Source organism: Acipenser ruthenus, chromosome 2 (genome assembly GCF_902713425.1).
Source record: "Acipenser ruthenus chromosome 2, fAciRut3.2 maternal haplotype, whole genome shotgun sequence".
NCBI lineage: Eukaryota > Metazoa > Chordata > Actinopteri > Acipenseriformes > Acipenseridae > Acipenser > Acipenser ruthenus.
Genome location: NC_081190.1, coordinates 87,465,329 through 87,485,288, shown reverse-complemented (window position 1 = coordinate 87,485,288; position 19,960 = coordinate 87,465,329). Strand labels below are relative to the sequence as shown.

General features: G+C 39.0%; 1 protein-coding gene across 4 annotated transcripts in view; it reads right to left on the bottom strand.

Annotated features, from left to right (window-relative positions):
- Positions 1-17,243, bottom strand: part of LOC117408387 (leucine-rich repeat and immunoglobulin-like domain-containing nogo receptor-interacting protein 2) — a 465,904-nt gene extending 448,661 nt beyond the window's left edge. For 3 of the 4 annotated variants that reach the window (XM_059003225.1, XM_059003223.1, XM_034013337.3), the window contains exon 1: positions 16,787-17,243. The gene's annotated coding sequence lies outside the window, so the exon portion shown is untranslated. Of the gene's footprint in view, positions 1-16,732 lie in introns of all 4 variants that reach the window. The other variant, XM_059003230.1, reaches the window with a different exon arrangement.
- Positions 17,244-19,960: the final 2,717 nt, after the last annotated feature.

Below are 19,960 nucleotides of genomic sequence, written 5' to 3'. Positions count from 1 at the left end.
GTTAAAATACAAGCTTGATGAACTGCATGGGAATCCATTCACACTCAAGTGCCTTTCTTTTCAGTCTTTTCTTGACAGTTAGACACTGACCTTTGTAACCCTACTGCCCAATCCTCTGATTTTGCTTAATTGAAGGCAAGCTGCACCCTTGTACTGTATTATTCACTGCGTCAGCAGTCTTATTCATTTCTATAAACTGGAAAAGTTACAGTTCACTCTCAGGGGACCCACTTAAACATTTTACAAAGCATGGCAACCCTATCTTTCCAGTGCGGGCTAGTGCAGACTCTCTTCCTTTCTCAATCGTCTTGTTTTCATTGTTCTGCTGCAGTATTTCATTCTCTGTATTTTGCTGCATTATTGTTTCACTATTTTTGTGTGATATTGATTTTGTTGTTTTCTTTTTGCGCTGCTGTTGGTAACCACTGCTTCAGACATTGGTGCTTAATTAAAAAACAAAAATAATGGCATCACAGTGTAGAGGTATGTAACAGAGGAGACTACGTGGGTCGTCACTGAATAATAATGAGTCAAACAGAGAGCATTGGCAGATTTAATAAACACTGATGCTGCCACTTGGGTACCAGCAATGGTAGCCCTAGTGTCAGATTTAATAAAGAAAACAAAACAAAGCTAGAAATAAGTTTGCCACACAAGGCAAGACGTCCCGCACCAGGAACCTACTACACTACGTTATCCTCTCTTTTCTGGTTGGGATCAACATCCCCTAAACATACGTACTGCTTTTGCTCCCGAAGTCCTGGTCTTTATTACAGTCCAGGCTGGGCAGAGCCTTCACCGGCACTGTCTTGCAGTTGAAGGGTTCCGTAGTAGCTAATCATGTGGAGCGGACGCTCTCCTCCTCAATGTAAACAAAGTTTCCCTCTGTGTAGCAAGGTGGTGCAGTCTCCTCCAGCTGTTCTTTCTGAGTTGCACGCAGCCTGCCCAGGCATGCCCCCCAGCCAATCCGGACCTCCAGATCAGCTCAGCGCCGGGCAAGCCTACTTGCTTAATTGGTTGCCTAGTAACGCGTCTCCTGTTATGCGTCCCAGCTGCACACATCCGCGCAACAACCAGCGACAGGGCTATCCCCGTCATAAGGTGTTATAAAATACAGTAAATTCTTGTTAATACAAATTTCAAGGGACTAAAACAAAATGGTATTATCGGTAATTTGTATTATCAGGAGTCTAAGCCAAATGCATCCTGTCAGTTTTTAGTGAAGTTACAGTAACACTGAAATCAAATTTCAATTACAGAACAATGAGACAAATATTACATTTTAAAGTACTTTGAATTTTATTGTAAATACAGTTGTAAGTGAACTTTTTAAAAGTATACATTGCAAATAAACTGCACTTAAACCCTGCATGTGTCACTCTGATCATGGGCATTTTTAAACCACAAAAGCAAGGCATCTGCAACATCAGGTATTGAACAAATCGGAAACACTGATGACTTGCACAGTTTGCTGTTCATAGGCCTGTATTGTTGTACCCCAGTTTTTCAAAATGGCGGACATAGTGTTTGCAGGAATGCTGAAATCTGTAGCAACATCTTTTTTTCTTGTATGGTGGTGCATTATCTACTGCTTTCAACACCTCCACTTTTATTAACAAGGATAGTGCACGTTTTTGCTCTGCTTCGTGCAAATGGCATTGATGCATGAGCACTATGGCAACTCAACATGCATCATAGGATCAGTAGTCCCAAAAGAGCACTAAAATGCAAAACAAAGGTGCTTATCTGAATGCAAGTTAATACATTTCCCAATAGCCTTTGCACTCAGCTGTTCATTGTATTCAAAATTTTCTTCCCTGGTAGGGTCAAAAATGATACGCACTAACTGGAAATTTGTATTAAGTGAATTCATAGTAAAGAAGTAATTTACAATAAGTGACTGCTAAATTTGGCTGGGACAATGTAGAAAATTTGTGGTAAAAGGAAATTTGTCTAATCTGAGTTTGTTTTAATGAGGATTGACTGTGTTTTCTTAGTGAGTTCTGCTGTTTTTGTAGCTGACATACAATTTCAGAACTCTGGACAGATCGCTTGGGTTACGAAGGGGGACGTCTACTGATTGTAAGCTTGAAATTAGGTGACTAATACCACAATTCCATCTTCACTATGGAAATAATCTGTAAAATGTAATGTTCCAATGTAACAATTCCCCATAATATAACAATTTCCAATAGTAAAAGCATAGCAAGTGTAAGAAAGCATAGTCAAAGCATGGTAAAGCATAGGTAAGCATTAAAGAATATACAGGTATGGTAAAGCATATTAACAAACATGGCAAACCAGGGCAGGCTATGGTAAATGCATGGTAAAACTGCAGAAATACCACAGTAAACTTTTATTAGGGTAGGTGCCATTTCCATATTCTGTCTGCAATACAATTTTATACTGATTGTTACCCAAGGCCACCAAATATCTTTTTTTATATATATTTTTGTATAATATATACTTTTGAATAGTATCCCTCACAGTATATTTAATGTACACTTTTCTGTTCTGTTCTAATTTAAGCTTAGCAATTGGGTTTTAGTATCTGCATCAGACTCACCGTACAAAGTGTTTTGTGACATTTAATAACATGTTAAGAATGTAAATTTATGAAGTTCATAAAGTGTTACTTTGTTTTATTTGAATTCATTTTCTTATATTTGTTTAATGACTTTCTGTGTGAATGTAGTCTAGCAGAAAATGTGACTAATTAGAAAACCTAGCAGGATGGAGCCACAGTTCACTGGATGTTTAATAGTAATTACATTTATCAGCTTTTTTAAATTTTGTTTTGAATTCTTGTTCTTAAACTATGCAGTCATAAGATGCTGTGATTTCTATGGCTCCCAGTTTATTGCTTTATTTTATTGTGCAATGCTTCACTGAAGTAAGTTGCCCTGGGTGTAGTTTCTGTCTTTTAGCAATTGTGTTAATTCTTCAGAAGTAGAAGCAGAGAAAAAGCCCCCAAAACAATGTAACATTTGCTGTGTTTCTTTGCTAGTGTAGAAGAATCAACAAAGTCAAGTGAAAGTCTGCTTAAAATCGTCATAGCTTTGTAGCTATAATGTATGAACATCATCACCTGTTCATTATCTTCAGAGGCTCAGGTTTTTCATGATACCAATCCACAAAAAGGAGACCAAATTGAACCAGGTAACTACAGACCAATAAACCTGACTTCTATTATATGTAAACTTATGGAAACTATAATAAGATCCAAAATGGAAAATTACCTGTTTGGTAACAGTATCCTGGGAGACAGTCAGCATGGTTTTAGGAAAGGGAGAGCTTGTCTAACTAACCTGCTTGACTTTTTTGAGGAGGCAACATCGACAATGGATAACTGCAAAGCATATGACATGGTTTATTTAGATTTCCAGAAATCTTTTGACAAAGTCCTGCATAAAAGAATAATTCTCAAACTGAACATATTAGGGATTCAAGGAAATGCATGCACATGGATTAGGGAGTGGTTAACATGTAGAAAACATAAAGTACTGATTAGAGGAGAAACCTCAAAATGGAGCAATGTAACCAGTGGAGTACCACAGCGATCAGTATTAGGTACTATGCAATTCCTAATCTACATTAATCTACATTCTGGTATAGTAAGCAAACTTGTTAAATTTGCAGATGACACAAAAATAGTAGGAGTGGCAAACATTGTTGCAGTAGCAGCAAAGGTCATTCAAAATGATCTAGACAGCATTCAAAATTGGGCAGACACATGGCAAATTACATTTAATAAAGAAAAGTGTAAGGTACTGCGCGCAGGCAATAAAATGTGCATTATAAATATCATATGGGAGATACTGAAATCGAAGAAGGAATCTATGAATAAGACCTAGGAGTTTATGTTGACTCACAAATGTCTTCATCTAGACAATGTGGGGAAGCTATAAAAAAAGGCCAACAAGATTCTCAGATATATAGTGAAAAGTGTTGAATTTAAATCAAGAGAAGTAATGTTAAAACTTTACAATGCATTAGTAAGACCTCATCTAAAATATTGTGTTAATTTCTGGTCACCTTGTTAAAAAAAGGATATTGCTGCTCTAGAAAGAGTGCAAAGAAGAGCGACCAGAATTATCCCGGGTTTAAAAGGCATGTCGTATGCAGACAGGCTAAAAGAATTGAATCTATTCAGTCTTGAACAAAGAAGACTATGCAGTGATCTGATTCAAGCATTCAGAATTCTAAAAGCTATTGACAATGTCGACCCAGGGGACTTTTTCGACCTTGAAAAAAGAAACAAGGACCAGGGGTCACAAATGGAGATTAGATAAAGGGGCATTCAGAACAGAAAATAGGAGGCACTTTTTTACACAGAGAATCATGGGAATCTGGAACCAAGTCCCCAGTAATGTTGTTGAAGCTGACACCCTGGGATCCTTCAAGAAGCTGCTTGATGAGATTCAATAAGCTACTAACAACCAAACGAGCAAGATGGGCAGAAAGGCCTCCTCTCGTTTGTATGTTCTTATGTTTTTATGTTCTTATGTTTGAGAACCTGGGACTATATTCATTTTGCCTAATTAATCACTTGGTGATCATTTGACATAATTTGTTAAAATGGTCACTGCTACAGGTGCAGATAAGGATTCAACAAAGTATGTGCTTGATGTCTCTCATTTAACATTTAACATGATATGTATGCTGGAATACTTTTTAGTGTAACACTTAAAAACATTTAGCACTGTAGAATACATCATTGCCTCAGTAATGAGTTTCAGTACACAAATGGCAACTTTGCAGTGTCATATTTCACATTGCTAACCATGAACAGTACTTTATCCATAACTTAAAATCACTCAATCATAAACTGAAAAAGCTTACTGTATGTTGAGGTTTTTCCCAAAGTAAATGTTTGTACTCCTTTCCATTTACGCAGTGACATTTTATAGTGCTAAATGTTCCACATTTCATTTATGTCAATGAATACCATCAGTATCACCATTATCGAGTATTGTAGTAAGAATTTACGAGATAACATGTCGCACACAGAGTGAGCAATTTGCTTCTGTTTCCCTACTTGTTCCCTAGCTGTGCCTGTGAGTTGTGACGCACATTGCCATAGCAACGAATCAACCTGGCTCTATAACATTTACACTTTGACCCAGACACGCTACTTTCCTCTCAAGGCCTGGTCACACAGGTGACTTTTGTTGACGGCAACAAGGGGGCAACAGATGTTGCCAGCTTGTCGCCTTGTGTGACCACCCCGGGCAACACCCAGGCAACATACCGGCAACACGCCAGCATCATGTCTCCCACTTAGGACGATGTTCTATTTTTCAGGCAACGCGAGGGCAACATTTTCAATACCAGCCAATCAAATTTGATAGTAGTGTCACATGACGATAAGGCTAGACCATAACGTCAGACAGACAGCGTATATGATACATTCAGAATCCTGCATTTCATCCAATTAATTATATGTAGTCTATAGATATGAAATACAGTGTGTATGTGGATAAGTGAATGTTAAAGTCCACAATTACAATAACATATTTAAATTATGGATACAATTCTACAATAATAAAATACATGTGTAGCCATCATCAGGTCTTCATGTTGTACATACAGTATTATGAAGCAGTATACAACTTTTAGGGCAACAGGTCGCCAACATTTCTGGAGCGAAATTGGTCTTCTGGGTGTGATTCACCAAATATTTTGGCCGCAAATATTTCTGGATTTACAATATATCAAAGAGCTTTAGGACCTTGGGGGCATGAGGGGCAGCGTAAAGGAATATCCACTAAAAAGTACCCTTTGTGGACCAATTGGTCTAAAATATTGTAAGTTTAGGAATCTTTTGAAAGAGTTTATTTTGTTGGTTTTGTTTTATTTTGAAAAATAAAGATTGTGCAACAATGCATTAACCTCACCATTGACTCCAGCATGCTATAATCTAGAGAAGACTAGATTGGTGGTGATAGGTCTATTAAACTAGCAAACATCACAGGTACTAAGTCACACATGGCGACGAGGATGAGATAAATCAATTACATGGTTAAGGAACATTTTAAGCGCAAGAACAGCAGGGGGGGAAATTATAACGCTGGTGCACACTTAAGATATGTTAATGAGGTGGATATGGTGATTGTGTTGCTGCCCCCGAATGTACACATATTCTTAGCCAAGTGGCAGGGCCCTTACGAAATAGTCGAAAAATTATGTGAAGTAAATTACAAAGCCTTTCTGGTTGGGATTGTACAAGACAGGGAGGTTTGATTAGTTTTAAAATGTGTTTTAATCATGAAAAAATAGATTCAATGCACCAAATTCAGCTAATGCACCAATTTCTGCCTGGTGGACATCTTGGATTTGAGTTATGTCCTCTACTGAGCCTTAGTAATTAAATATATATATATACACAAAAAGATCAAGACATTACCAATTAAAGAACTTTTGCTGACTAAAATGAACTAAATGGAAGTAAAGTTATAAAAATTAAATTCTATAATTTAATATAAAATGTGATTTCAACTTGAAAAACTGACCAAAACTATTTAACTTAAACCTCTACTGCTGATGATGTACATAACATTCTGAGCATTCTGGGGTAGAATGTCAGCTAGATATTATTCAACAGCAAGACAGCAGGAAGAAGACAGTGTTACTTCTACCTGAGCAGTACAGTAACTTAACACCTGCTGTTCTCAGAAACAAACACCCAATTGTACCTGAAGTTCAAGAAACTCTTATTAGAATGGACAGCGAGAGAGTAAAGACTCCAATACAGGAAGAGAAGAAAAGGCTCAAACACGTGGCGGAGAAAGCAAGCCAGCCAGTTAAGGAACCATGAATTTGTCCTAGGCGGTGTACCATGCATGCCAGCAGCAAGTCAATAACTTCGTTTTCTGTCACTGTTTCCTGATTCTTCCAAGTCTGTGTCTATGATCCCCCATGCCATGAATCTAGTCAAGGAAGTTGTTGAGTTCCTGAACCCCTCGCAAATACCTGTGCTGGCTATGGATCAGCCGTTGCACACTATCGCAAAACAGATTCAGTGGACGTGGCCCCAAGACAAATGGAGAAAACAAGTTTGTAATTCTGCTGGGAGGGAGGCCTCAACATAGAGATGACAACTCTCAGTTTGATCGGAAACTGGCTTGAAGACAGCGGATGAACAGTGACCTTCTCACAAGCAAAAATTGCATCATCTGGAATGGCTGACTCCTTCCTGAAGGGACCCCATATCAAGCAAATGAGAAATGCAGATGAAGTAACCCCATGCAACCTGTACACTTTATTGCAAACAGCACACTCTATATACTGCAAGAGTATATCCGGTAGCACTAAACCTCTACCGTTAGACGACTGGTGCATTGAAAATTCTCAGCAAAGTGCACACTTCCAATTCTGGACAATCACACTGAGCCTAGAGCTACTGCTGCTTGTGTTAGTCAGTTCACTACGAGAGGGAGATTTCAAGCTTTATGTAAGTACACTCTCTAAGCTAGCTCCGTGTTTCTTCAGTCTGGACCATCACAACTACTCTTGGTGGCTTCCAGTCCACATATGTAATTTGCTCATATTGTCAAAGAAAAATCCATCTGTAGCTGAGCAATTTAACAAGAGAAATTTCACTGTGCACAAATCACAGTGTTAGTTTTCTTCTATCACCATTGACCAGGCACACAAGTAAAACAATGCTCTGGTGAAGAGTGAGGGGGAAGCTGTTGATCTTGCAGATAATCCTGCTTCTCTGTGTCATTGGATGATTGGTGGTCCAGAAGTAGCCAGGCTCTGTGCAGAATTTCAAGGTGTTGTTGAGAAGACTGCTATCAAAAATAAATCACTGCTCATCATGAACAAACGAAAGGGTTTCAGAGGTCCTTTGCAAATGATGTACAGAGCCTTGCTGAAATAATTGAAGAGATGGGAAATCCTTTCATTGAAGGAAGTGAAGATCTCCTTGTTCCCGACACAAGAGACATTGTTGAGCAGGCTTTAGCTACCACTGTGCAGAAGATTGAAGGATTAGGACAAGAACAGTACAACACGTTTGTCAGAGAACGACTGGAAGATTGCACAAGACCTTTACACGGCCCTATTAAGATAAAGATGTTTAGATGCCTTCCAGCAATAAGTCAGGCAAGATCTAAGCTACAGGTGCACAGTTAACTCTTTGCGGTCCATTGTCGGTCCTGGTCCGACATTGCAATTATTCCTATCTGGTCCATTGTCGGACCCTGTCCGACATCATCAAAAAAACGCAAAAAACGGGTTTCTAGTCGTTTTTTCTCCGGAAAAAGCCGAGAAAACCATTCAATGGCCGAGTGGGAACGACAGGAGCCGAGACAAGCCGAAAAAAAAAAAAAAATAGGCGTATCTCATGAATAGTCATACTTGCCATTGGCATCCCATATGGCCATAAGGTCATAAGGAAACAAGCTGTCTGATACTGCATCAGCGCACAGAGACTATCACAGACATTTGCAGAGCTTTTTTGAGATGTTATAGTAATAAAATAATGACTTGGATTGCATTATTGAGGGGTTTGGTGATAAAACGAGTGATCAGGAGATGATTGATCGGTATGTACGACTATTATTATTATTGTTATTTATTTCTTAGCATATGTGAAAGCGATAGCGAACGAAAGGGTGGGGCGGGGCTGGAGATGCCTAGTGAGTGCTTTGTTGATATGCAGAGCCTTTTAAACCCGTTTGACTGTGAAAAAAAATACTTTTAAACAGCGCGTCTAAAATTAACTGCACGTGTGAAAATAAATTGGACCTGACGCCCCTGACGCGCACTTAATAAATGGACTGCAAAGGGTTAAAATATTAACTACACTTTGTTTAACAGCCTTTATGTTGCTCCTCAGTCAAGGAAAGGTGGTCCTGTTGCATTTTTTAAACATGAGAATCAGCCTTTCCCCATTTCTCGCCTTCACTGAGGTGATTTTTCCTCAATGGGGCTGCGATTGTCAACATTCTCAGACCAGGTACAGCAAAGACATTTGCAGACTATGCCCTTCAAGTTGTGCTTCCTTATATTTGGAAACAGCTGCAGAATGCAAGTAGAACCAACGTCGTGTGGGATACCTATTAGAAGGACAGCCTAAAAGCAACAGCAAGAGCAAAGAGAGGCAATTGGATCTGGAGAAGGGTAGACTCTTCTCTACATATTCTCAGTAACTAGCAGAACTTCATGTGTGTTTCTTGGCCAAGCTTATAGGCGAGCAATATGTAGAAGAAAAGCAGATAATCACAACACACGGCCAGGGAGTAATCTGCAGTCCACCTTGGAAATATCCCTCACATCTGTCCCCATGCACTCATAAAGAGGTCGACACAACTTGGCCATATCTGTTATACAGTAATTGGATGTTGACGAGATTTGGATAGCACTTGGAGTATCAAAGATCGCTAACACCCTTGGTCTCGAGAAGTCAAGAGCTCTTCCAGTATTCCATGCATACACTGGGTGGGATACCATGTCTATAGGTTTAATGGAAGAGGTAAAAAGACTTGGAATAGCTTTCTTGACGCCACTGCTGCATTTACTTCTCTGGCTGATGCACCACAATCAATCACAGAGAACAGTTTGTCTGTGTTAGAGAGATTTACAGTGTTAATGTTTGATCATGGTAGCAAAGCAGATAATGTCAACATCACAAGGAAGCAGCTGTTACTAATAAGATAAAGGGTACTGATGAGTTACCACCTACCCACGCAGCACTTCTTCAACATTGTAAAAAAGCAGCATATCTAGCAGGTCACATATGGGAACAAATACTAATTCCATCTCCACCTCTGCCTTGCCCAAGTGAATGGCGCTAGTGCAAGACCAACAGTGGTTGCTGGCATCCTTTCTGGACTACACTCCCTGAAGCCATGGCCTCCTGTGTGGAGCTCCTGCATTGTAGTTGTAACAAGTCTAGTAGGTGCGGTCATGAAACGGAGGATGGAACAAAGAAGTGTGAATGCGCCAAAAATGGACTAAAGTGTACTGGACTATGTCAATGCAATGGAGAATGTGATAACTGCTCTGAATTTTAATGCAAGACAGTTTTCAGGCATGTTTTTTATTGCTCTAATACAGTTTGGCTTTGTTCTAATACAGTTCTTTAGTTCTAAAACAGTGTTGAAATAAAATGTTCTGTACTGGAAGTCGTGTGGCGGCCATTTTGATTGGCATTTGTGGCGAAGATGATGCCCTGACCTTGGATATTGTTCAGCATGCCCCAAAGTACATTTGTGTGACTCTACCAATGTAATTTCCAATCAACCTTGGCGCACTTAAACTCCTCGGTTAGAGCTAAGACTGGCAGCTGCAGTGTCCCTTTACCATACAGTCTCACTCTGATGAGGCAGCGTGGAACTCCTAACCATTTCCTGACATATGAACTGATCAACGCTTCCAGCTTCTCTACCTTTGTGAAGGAAACCTCATACACAGTGAGGGGCCACAGAAGTCTTGACAGTAGACCAAACTGAAAGCACCAGAGTTTAAGTTTGCCTGGTAAAGTGCTGCTGTTTATGCTGTTCACCCCTTGCACTGCTTGTTGTCTCACTTCTCCCACAAAAACTGTGTCCTTTAGGTCCCCATCATACCATCTTCCAAGACTTTTCATAAGCTTCTCAGACACTGTTGTTATTGCCTTACCGTTAATGTAGAACCTCTTATCCACTATTTACCTTTAATTATAGAGATGCTCCTTGACTTAGTGGGCTTGAATTGCATTCATGCCCATTCAATGTTATTGATTATTTTGCCCAATAACCGATTAGTGCAGTGCAGGTTGTAGTCATGATTGTCATGTCATCGACGTATGCTCTAATTGGTGGCAGTCGCATTCCAGAAGCCAAGCGTTTTCCTCCCACTACCCATTTTGACACCCTAATAAATTACTTCCATTTCCATGGTAAAAGCCAGTGGAGAAATGGTGCATCCTGCCATTATTCCAATTTCTAGACATTGCCATGTAGTGGTGAATTCTGAAGTTGAAAAACAACATTGCAAATATCCGAAGTAGGCTTTCACCAAGTTTGTTATTGTCCTCAGTACACTGAAAAAATCAAATGCTGCCCAAAGAAGCTCATGTGGTACTTAACCGTATGCATTAGCTAAATCCAGGAATGTCACATGGAGCTCCTTCCTCCCCTTTTTAACTGTTTGAATATGCTGCCAGATCACACTGATGTGCTCTAAGCATCCTGGAAAGTCTGGAATACCGGCTTTCTGTACTGAAGTGTCAGTGGTTTGGTTTACATGCACTTGAAAATCGACTCTACAGTCATGACTTTGTGACGTTGTTACGCGAATACATCACGAAACAGCAAAAGGACGTCCTTTTGGCAGCGCGACTTTAAGGACAGGGTATATTGCTTTCTCACGAAAAAAATAGCTGTAAAAACCCATGTAAACCAGCGTAGGAATCATGTTGTGGCTCATGAGGTTTCAGCAGTCAAGATCCAGTTCTTCTGACTTAACCCTTAGCGGTATATTTATTCAGCGCGTCAGGTCCAATTTATTTTCACACGTGCTGTTTATTTTACACGCTATTTAAAAGTATTTTTTTCACAGTAAAACAGTTTTAAAAGGCACTGCATATCAACAGGACACTCAGTACTGCATCTCCAGCCCCGCCCCATCAGATGTATTTTTCACATACCTCTTCATAGTCGTGTATACTGATAAATCATCTCCTGATCACTCGTTTTATCACCAAACTTCACAATAATGCAGTCCAAGTCATTATTTTATTACGATAACATCTCAAAAAGCTCTGCAAATGTCTGTGATATTCTTTGAGCGCTGGATGCGGAAGCAGCTATCTTGTTTGTTTATGGCCGTGTTATCTCTGTGGTGCCGGGGCTTTGTGTATTGCTCAGATCTGCCCCTTTTTATTTATTTATTTTTTCGGCTTCTCTCAGCTCCTATCGGTCTCAGTTGGCCATTGAATGGTTTTGTCTGCTTTTTCCAGAGAAAAAACGACTAGAGACCTGTGCTTTACGTCTTTTTGATGATGTCGGACCTGGTCTGACATAGGACCGCAAAGGGTTAATATCACGTAATCTCCAGCAGAAAGGCCGTACAAAACATAGACACCCCCCAACATACACACTGTACATTTATGGACTACTTCAACACTAGAACCGCCACGGTTATACTCATACCTACAACCACCGGTACATTTTAAACACCTTCAATATTAAAATGAAAGACAAACTATCGGATACAGCTCAAAAGTTTTATTCAAGTACATCATATCAAACATCTGCACAGCTGAAACGCGGTATTTAAATCAACAATTAAACAAAAAAAGGGTTTACTTTCTAACTTACCGCAAATAAAGCACTACTTCAAAAAATGAAAAACTATAATAAAATAAACATTTCAAAAGAAACTAGTGTGTAAACAGGTATATGCACATACAAAAGTAGTTTTTAATCTAAAATGAAAGTAACATATGATTTATGAATGTGTGTCACTCGCAGCACAGAATCCAGGTTGAGCTGCAGCAGCCTGCAGCTTTGCAGTTTTCTGATCGAAATGTTTCTGCTGAAGCGCTGTGGCTAACTTCAAGATGAAATCTCTCCTACCTTGTACAAAACGAAGTAATTGATGGCTGCCAGGTCCAGTAGAGATAACAACAGGCTTGTATATATATATATATATATATATATATATATATATATATATATTGAAAAATTGAATATTGTAGGTTATATTCAAAATAAAAACATGTATTGTAAAAGGTAGTTCTAGTGTTAATGAACTGTAACTTTTAGATGTTCCACAAACACACACACACACACAAATATAAGTACGGTAGTGTGCAGTCCTCTATTTGGTATTCTGGTGGATTAATAGGTGGGATGTCTGAAGGAATTAACATGCTCCTGCCTTTTTGAATCTGTGTGTGTTTCCTTGAGATATCTCTCCAGTTCAGACTTAGTTGCTTTTAGTGTGCAAATTTGAATGGGTCTTTATAAAGGTTAGTTCTCGCATGCTCCTTCTTTTTGCAGCGTTTCCGTAGGCGCTCAGCAAGCTTATCTTTTATGTAATAGATTGAGTGCCTCCTTCTTACTTTGTTCTGCTGTCCTCCATTGCTTCCTTAGCTGCCTCCTTTCTCTGACTAACTGCTCAATCTCCTGCTGCCGTCTAAGAATAGTTTGTACTTTCTCCTTTCTTTTTTCAACTCCAAACCTCTCGCTTCCATATGCGTAGATGGTATCCCCAAATTTATCCAGCTTCTTTTCGACTGTTCCACCTAACCTTTCCTACGCAAAACAGAGATACATGTTTACTGTGTTCCACGCTGTTTTCTCAGAAGCTCCTGGCCATTTAATTCCAGGCTTGTGCCCGTTGAGGTCCTTTTCTCTCTTCCCTGGTTCATCTGACCAGGTTCATTAGGATCATTAGGTTAATCACTAGTTGTGTTTATGCAAGTCCTCATCTTATCTATGACAGGGGTGCTGATACCCTGCGAACTGTGGTTTGCTTCCTGACGCTGGATTTCATTCGACTGACTTCATAAAAAGTACTGATCAATGTGAAGCCCATGTCCCTTCTCCCTCAAGCATTTCATTCTCCCTTGATGGATCTTCAGACCCCTAACCGTTGTCACTTTGCTCCAGCCACAGACACAAAACTGGAGCACCATGTCTTTGCTAACTGCAGATCTTGAGCTAGTCCTTTGCAAAGTACTCTACGTTCTCATATTCGTTTCCTTTCCTAAGTCGTTAACCGTTTTGTCAAACATTGAATCATCTTCCGTCCCTGCTCCTGTAGACACTAAGGGCATTTTTCTCTTTAATTTCTTAGAAGCCTTGGGCGGGTGTCTCCAGCATCCTGTTCCATTTCAAAACACAGAGCTGGATGCTGCCAGCTAGGGTGACTAACCCCTGCCAGTCCCAATGGGGTCTATTTACTCCTGTCAGCTGTCTCTCCAGGCTGTCACAAGGTCTTTCCCTCATTGCCAGATGCACTCACAACAGTCACTGGACATATCCAGATCTTCATGACTACCATTACATGAGAGTAGGTGTTAAAACTTCATGCTGATATTGGACTCAGCTCTCAGCAAGATAAGGACCAACTAAGACACTAGCTTATTTTACTGTAAACTAATGTGATCCATCTGCATTTCCTTCCATCTGATGATGTAGATATCCTTCTGCCTGGTGTTGATGGCTAAAGTGTAATGCTGGCTCCAGAGATCAGCCTATTTTGCCTCCCTGGCGCATCAGCACACACAACGGCTGCAATGCTGGCTCCAGGGATAAACCACAGTGGACGTCTGGACTGAGCTGAGTAGGATACTTCTCTGGGGTCTTCAAGTGGGCACCTTCCATCCTTGGTGTTTCATCGACTAGCTCACGACACCTTAACAGTGCTCGACAGTGATTCTGGTGTCCCAGCATCACTAATTTCTTACATAAAACGGACACACACATTTCATAGAGACAACCACAGACACATGAAAAATCTGAGACTGCTGATGAAAAATCTTGTTTTTATGCTTCATTCAGGTAAAAATGTGAAATTATTTGAGTTAAAAGCAAGGACCTTATCCAAAAATGACAGCTTCCTTTTTTCATACCTTTAAATAACAGCAAGCACGAATAACACAATCTTGTGTACAACATCTACGTCAAAAATAACAATATACATTAGCAGATTTGTAACAAGAAGATGTTTTCATTATAGCAGAATACATACATCATTGATTTGTTATTGATTTATTTAATTCTCAATACACAACTCAAACACCCCTGTAGACACATTATTATAATCATTACCAAAAATTAGGACAAAATGTGAATAAAAAAGCCGTCCCCATGAAATCTTCTGGAATGCATGCCTATTTCATTTTCACTGACAGAGATAAGGGAGTTGTACCTAGCATCTTAAGTCTATTCCTTTGGTAAAATGGCTTTATGATTTTCCTCAGGCCTGCAACATCTTAGAACACTTTCCTAAAAAATAAGCCTAGGGCATAGTGTTTTGTAAATGCGTTTAATAAATGAAGCATAATAAACTTTGGACAGCATCAAAGGTCTAATAAATATCAAACAAAAGCCCCTGTAATACACAAGAGCAGGAACACTCTAAATATAAATATGGATTGTTATACCTAAAAAGAATAATAATAAAAAATAAAAAAAACTGACAAAAATAAATTAAAATGTACAGTTTATCTTATATATGTTTTTACAGACCCTTGCCATGTTTAACATATACAAAGCTGAGACTGATAAACTGGAAACTCCATGACCTCAAAAACTATCACCCTATTGGGAAAAAAAACAGTACTGGTATATTAATACATAAATATTGAATATAAATCTCTTTAAAAAGAACCTCCTCCGCCCAGAGCTCCAATAACAAAATCTGATGCAGTTATCCCACTTACTGTGAAATATAAAACCTGTAGGCAGTATTTACCTGAAGACAAACAGCTATGCTTGAAACACAAACAATTTATTTTATTTTGTAGGCACAATTTATTTTAAAAATACAATATCATGCTATGGAAATTAGGAATACAATTGTTATACTTTAGAACAGACCTCTGAGGGTCTCAGAATTACAGAAAATTCTACCTGCCTGCTGTGTAAATTCGAGACTCTTCTTTCTCTCCTATTCATACTAATTATGAACAGTAAGGTTGGAATATTTTTTTTTTAATTCATCTAGTACTGTCATAACATTTAAAAAAATGTAATCTCTTGTAGCTTGACACCTCCTTTCTGTTTTTCTTTCTCCAGGGAATACTATCACAGGAGGTATTCACATACCTTTACTGGAATCGAAGCATCTCTTCTGAAATAACAGTACTGCAGACTGAACTCATTAACATGGGGAATTTGATGTTATTGAGTGAAGATTTTTAGTCAACTGGTATACATTTCTGAAGAAACATAACATCTTGGGAACGGGGGTTAAACTACATATGTTATTTATAATTGAAATATTTTAAATATTTTAAGAAAGGATGTGCATGCAGTCATGAATATTTAAGGTGCTGAGGTGCATATCTGCTGTCCACTTTGCTGAACATGCTTTGGGTTGACTTACTGCAAAGCAGCATGAATTGAGATACATTGAACTTTATAACGGAACTTTAGAAAGGCTGTTGTTCACTAAAGAAAATCGAACCACAAGTGAATACCTAGATATGACAGAAATGACCATCATTTTTGAAAAGCCCACGATAGCTCACAATAATGACAAAGACATTCTGTGAAGCATGTTAGACATGACATTTCAAGCCTAGTTAAATCATCAATGAATTGTATACTCCTATTATGCCTTATAGAGGTTTCAACACAAAATGCTTCACTGCAATGTCAGAGCATATAGTAAAGAGTACAAAAAGAACTGAATGCTAACTGATAAGTCTCCACAAGATAGAATCCAAACCAGCATGTCTCATGCAGCTGTAGACAAACACTTTGTCTATAATTACATGCGTTCAGCCTACTTCACAAACAATAACCTTAATGCTAGAAAAAGCAGAAGAGTTGAATAAGGCTTTCACGCTTGCTTGGCATCGCTACCTCGGAATAGCTTTACAAAGTCTGATAATTTGTATGTTAATAAGCACCTTTTCAGTCCCATGTCATAATAAAACCCTATTCCTGGTAACCCTATTCCTATTTTAAAATGTGAAAATGGCTACTTACCACAGTAACACAGATCTTCTCATACACATTACACAAATAATAATATAGCCAAAATAAATATTGATAGATCTTACCTTGAAATACAATTCTTAATCCTACAGTCCATATCACAAGCAAAATGAACTCACCAGCTCAGAAGTATTTCAGTCTGTATCTGCTTGAACACAGCAGCTAAAATCAGGAGAAATACGATGCACTGTCCTTGCCACAGCCGGGACCACTGCCTTTTTTTTTTACTTGTTTTCTTAAACCAGGATTGTCTTCACACAACCAGAGAAAGTGAAAAGATATCAGCAGGGTTCCTCCTCTTTCAGCAGCTCTCTTTGTGAATGGCTAGAAAGGAGCTAGTCAGTGCATCCCACCTTGACAAATCACCCTTTCAATTCAATGAGAGCAAACTTTCAAGCATCCAGCTCCGAGGCAAGGGAGGGCTGTTTTTTTTTTCTGCACAGCTTCTCAGACGCTATATGTTGAAGATAGTCACCACAAGTCTCTCTCTTCTGACAGTTGCTGTTACTGTATGTGAAGTCATGCTGGAGATTAAGGTCCGTAGACCACCCCTGGGAATGCTCATAATGGTCTGACTGAATAACTAGCTGTAGCAGATGGAGTAAATAAAAAGGGAGAGAGAAACCCTTCTAGTGAACAAGGTCTACCTGTTTTTTGGATATGCCTAGCTGTACAAGAACAGCACAGTAAGAATATTGGGTCACAGCCAGCTGTGGCTGCTCTGTCAGGGAATAATTAAATGGGTGGACTAAAATAGATACAGGAGCTTCATCTTAACTGTGGAATAAGAACTATACATAACATACTACAATTACAATGTATTAACTGTATTATAAAGGTGTATTATCATTCCTATGACAATTTACCAACTCAAATTCCAGCTGAACATGGGGCTGTTTCCTATACATTTCTGTTAACAAATCAGATTTATTTTTTTCTAAAATACAGCTAAGATACCACCCTCTGGCATTAATTGATGCAGATCCTTTGCTTACTAAATAACATGGTATCTCTGAATCAGTGGTCTCTTACACCCCACTGCTTAGTTCAGAAAATGTATAAATATAAACAAGGTCTGTGCTGAGCAACAAGTACAAACTAATATCCGTAACGAGTATGGACATTATTATATTTGCTATTACTCATCTTTTGGGGAAAAAGTATGTAAAAATGCACTGAATCTGCTCCTAGCTCTAATAGAGTAGTGACATGTGTCACTTTCAAGTATATTGTTAGAGAACCAATCAGCACAGTAGTCTGAGATACCCGTCCTCCATTTCAGAAGAGGATTCCTACATACATCCATTTTGAAAAAGGGATTTCATAAGAATATACTGTTCCAAAAACACACATTATTTAAAATAATGGGTTTAGTTCATATGAGGTTTATTTGGGGACTGTATCCTTTTCTTATCACAGGTTTTTCTTCAAACAGACACTTGACAACCAGATGCAAGGAAACTCTGTAGCGTGTGTTTATTATTTTTAACCACTGAAAAAGAAAATAAAGAAAACAAAACCTAACCCAGTCTCGGGTCCTAACTAAACAGATGGTTCCCTAACTAATGACGGGGCAGGCTAAGCCTGTTACCTCGTCTCCAAAACCAAATCGTAATCCAAATACCTTTTCCATAATGTCGTTGACCAGATCTCACAATCAGAATACTCTTTTCCTCGCTTACTCTCCCACTCTCCAACCCAGCTCCTACCATCACCCTCATTCAAACACTCACAAACACAGACATCTTAAATGGTAACCAATTACACTGTTAAAGAATTGACATATCATTAAATTGAATAATTAATTTGAACTGGAGCCAGCCTTGACTCCAGTAGCTTCCACCTGGTCCTAGTGTCCCCATGTATTGTCTCTGCACAATAATAAATATTTATTTTAAACCATACTTTTTTTTATTTGTACTTTCCCTTATTTAACACACAGTTATTATTTACAAAGTGTATTCTTTAACCCAACTTCATTTTTGATCCCAAACACTTTACTTTAATTTTCTTTGTTTACCATCCAGTTGGTTTACGTTGTCTTTTCACATTTTGTTCGTTTCCTTTAACCAATCCCTCACACTACCCCCCCTTTTGCACGATCCCATGGGATCGGGCATACCAACCAGGCAGAGCTGCAAAATTAACAAGTACAATTTTCCAACCAAGGTCCGAGGCCTCTTAAACACTGCTTGGACACGTAGATTCCGTCCTGTACCCAACCTCTCAGTTTAACCTCACTTTGTTGTGCAAACAAACTAATCACTGTTTGTGGGTACCTTGAAAAAAATCTGCATTAATGTGCTCTTTGCCCTTTCTGTACTTGAGTTCAAAACAATACGGTTGCAAAGACAAGAACCAACGGGTCGCCCTTGCATTCCCGTCTTTGTTGCGGTAGAGCCATTTTAGGGGTGCATGGTCCGTTACTAAAGTAAACTTTCTACCCCATAAGTAATAGCACAGAGCCTCTACTGCCCACTTAATGGCCACACACTTCTTATCTACAGTGGCATATTTGATTTCCCTTGGTAACAACTCCCTGCTTAAAAACAAGACTGGGTGTTCCTCTCCATTCCTTTCTTGTGACAATACAGCCCCTAAACCTACAGCGGAAGCATCAGTCTGCAAAATGAAGGGTTTATTAAAATCTGGGCTGATCAACACTGGCTCCTTACAAATGGCTGTCTTTAAATCTTTAAACGCCCTTTCCGTTTCCGAGTTCCAGACAATTTTGTTTGACTTTGTTCCTTTCGTCAATTCTTTCAGGGGAACGGCTCGAGTAGCGAAATCTTTTATGAACCGCCTGTAATAACCTACTAACCCCAGAAATGCCCTGAGCTGTTTTTTATTTGCTGGTTGCTTACAAGCTTGAATTGCATGTATCTTCCTATATTGAGGTTTTATTTCTCCATTCCCCAGTATAAACCCTAGATACTTAGTTTCCTGTAAGGTGAACGCACACTTCTTTTTATTTGCGGTCAGTTTACTGTCCCGCAATGCCTGTAATACTGCGCTCACCTGGTGTAAATGGGATTTCCAATCCTTACTAAAAATTACCACTTCATCTAGATATGCAGCAGCATACTGCTGATGTGGACAAAGAACTTTGTTCATCAACCGCTGAAAAGTGGCTGGCGCGCCATGAAGGCCAAATGGAAGCACTGTAAACTTAAAAAGACCTTCCGGAGTAGCAAAAGTTGTTTTTTCTTTTGAACTTTCTTCTAAAGGAACCTGCCAATATCCTTTAGACAAATCTAGCGTGGTGATATATTTTGCCCTGCCCAGTTTCTCAA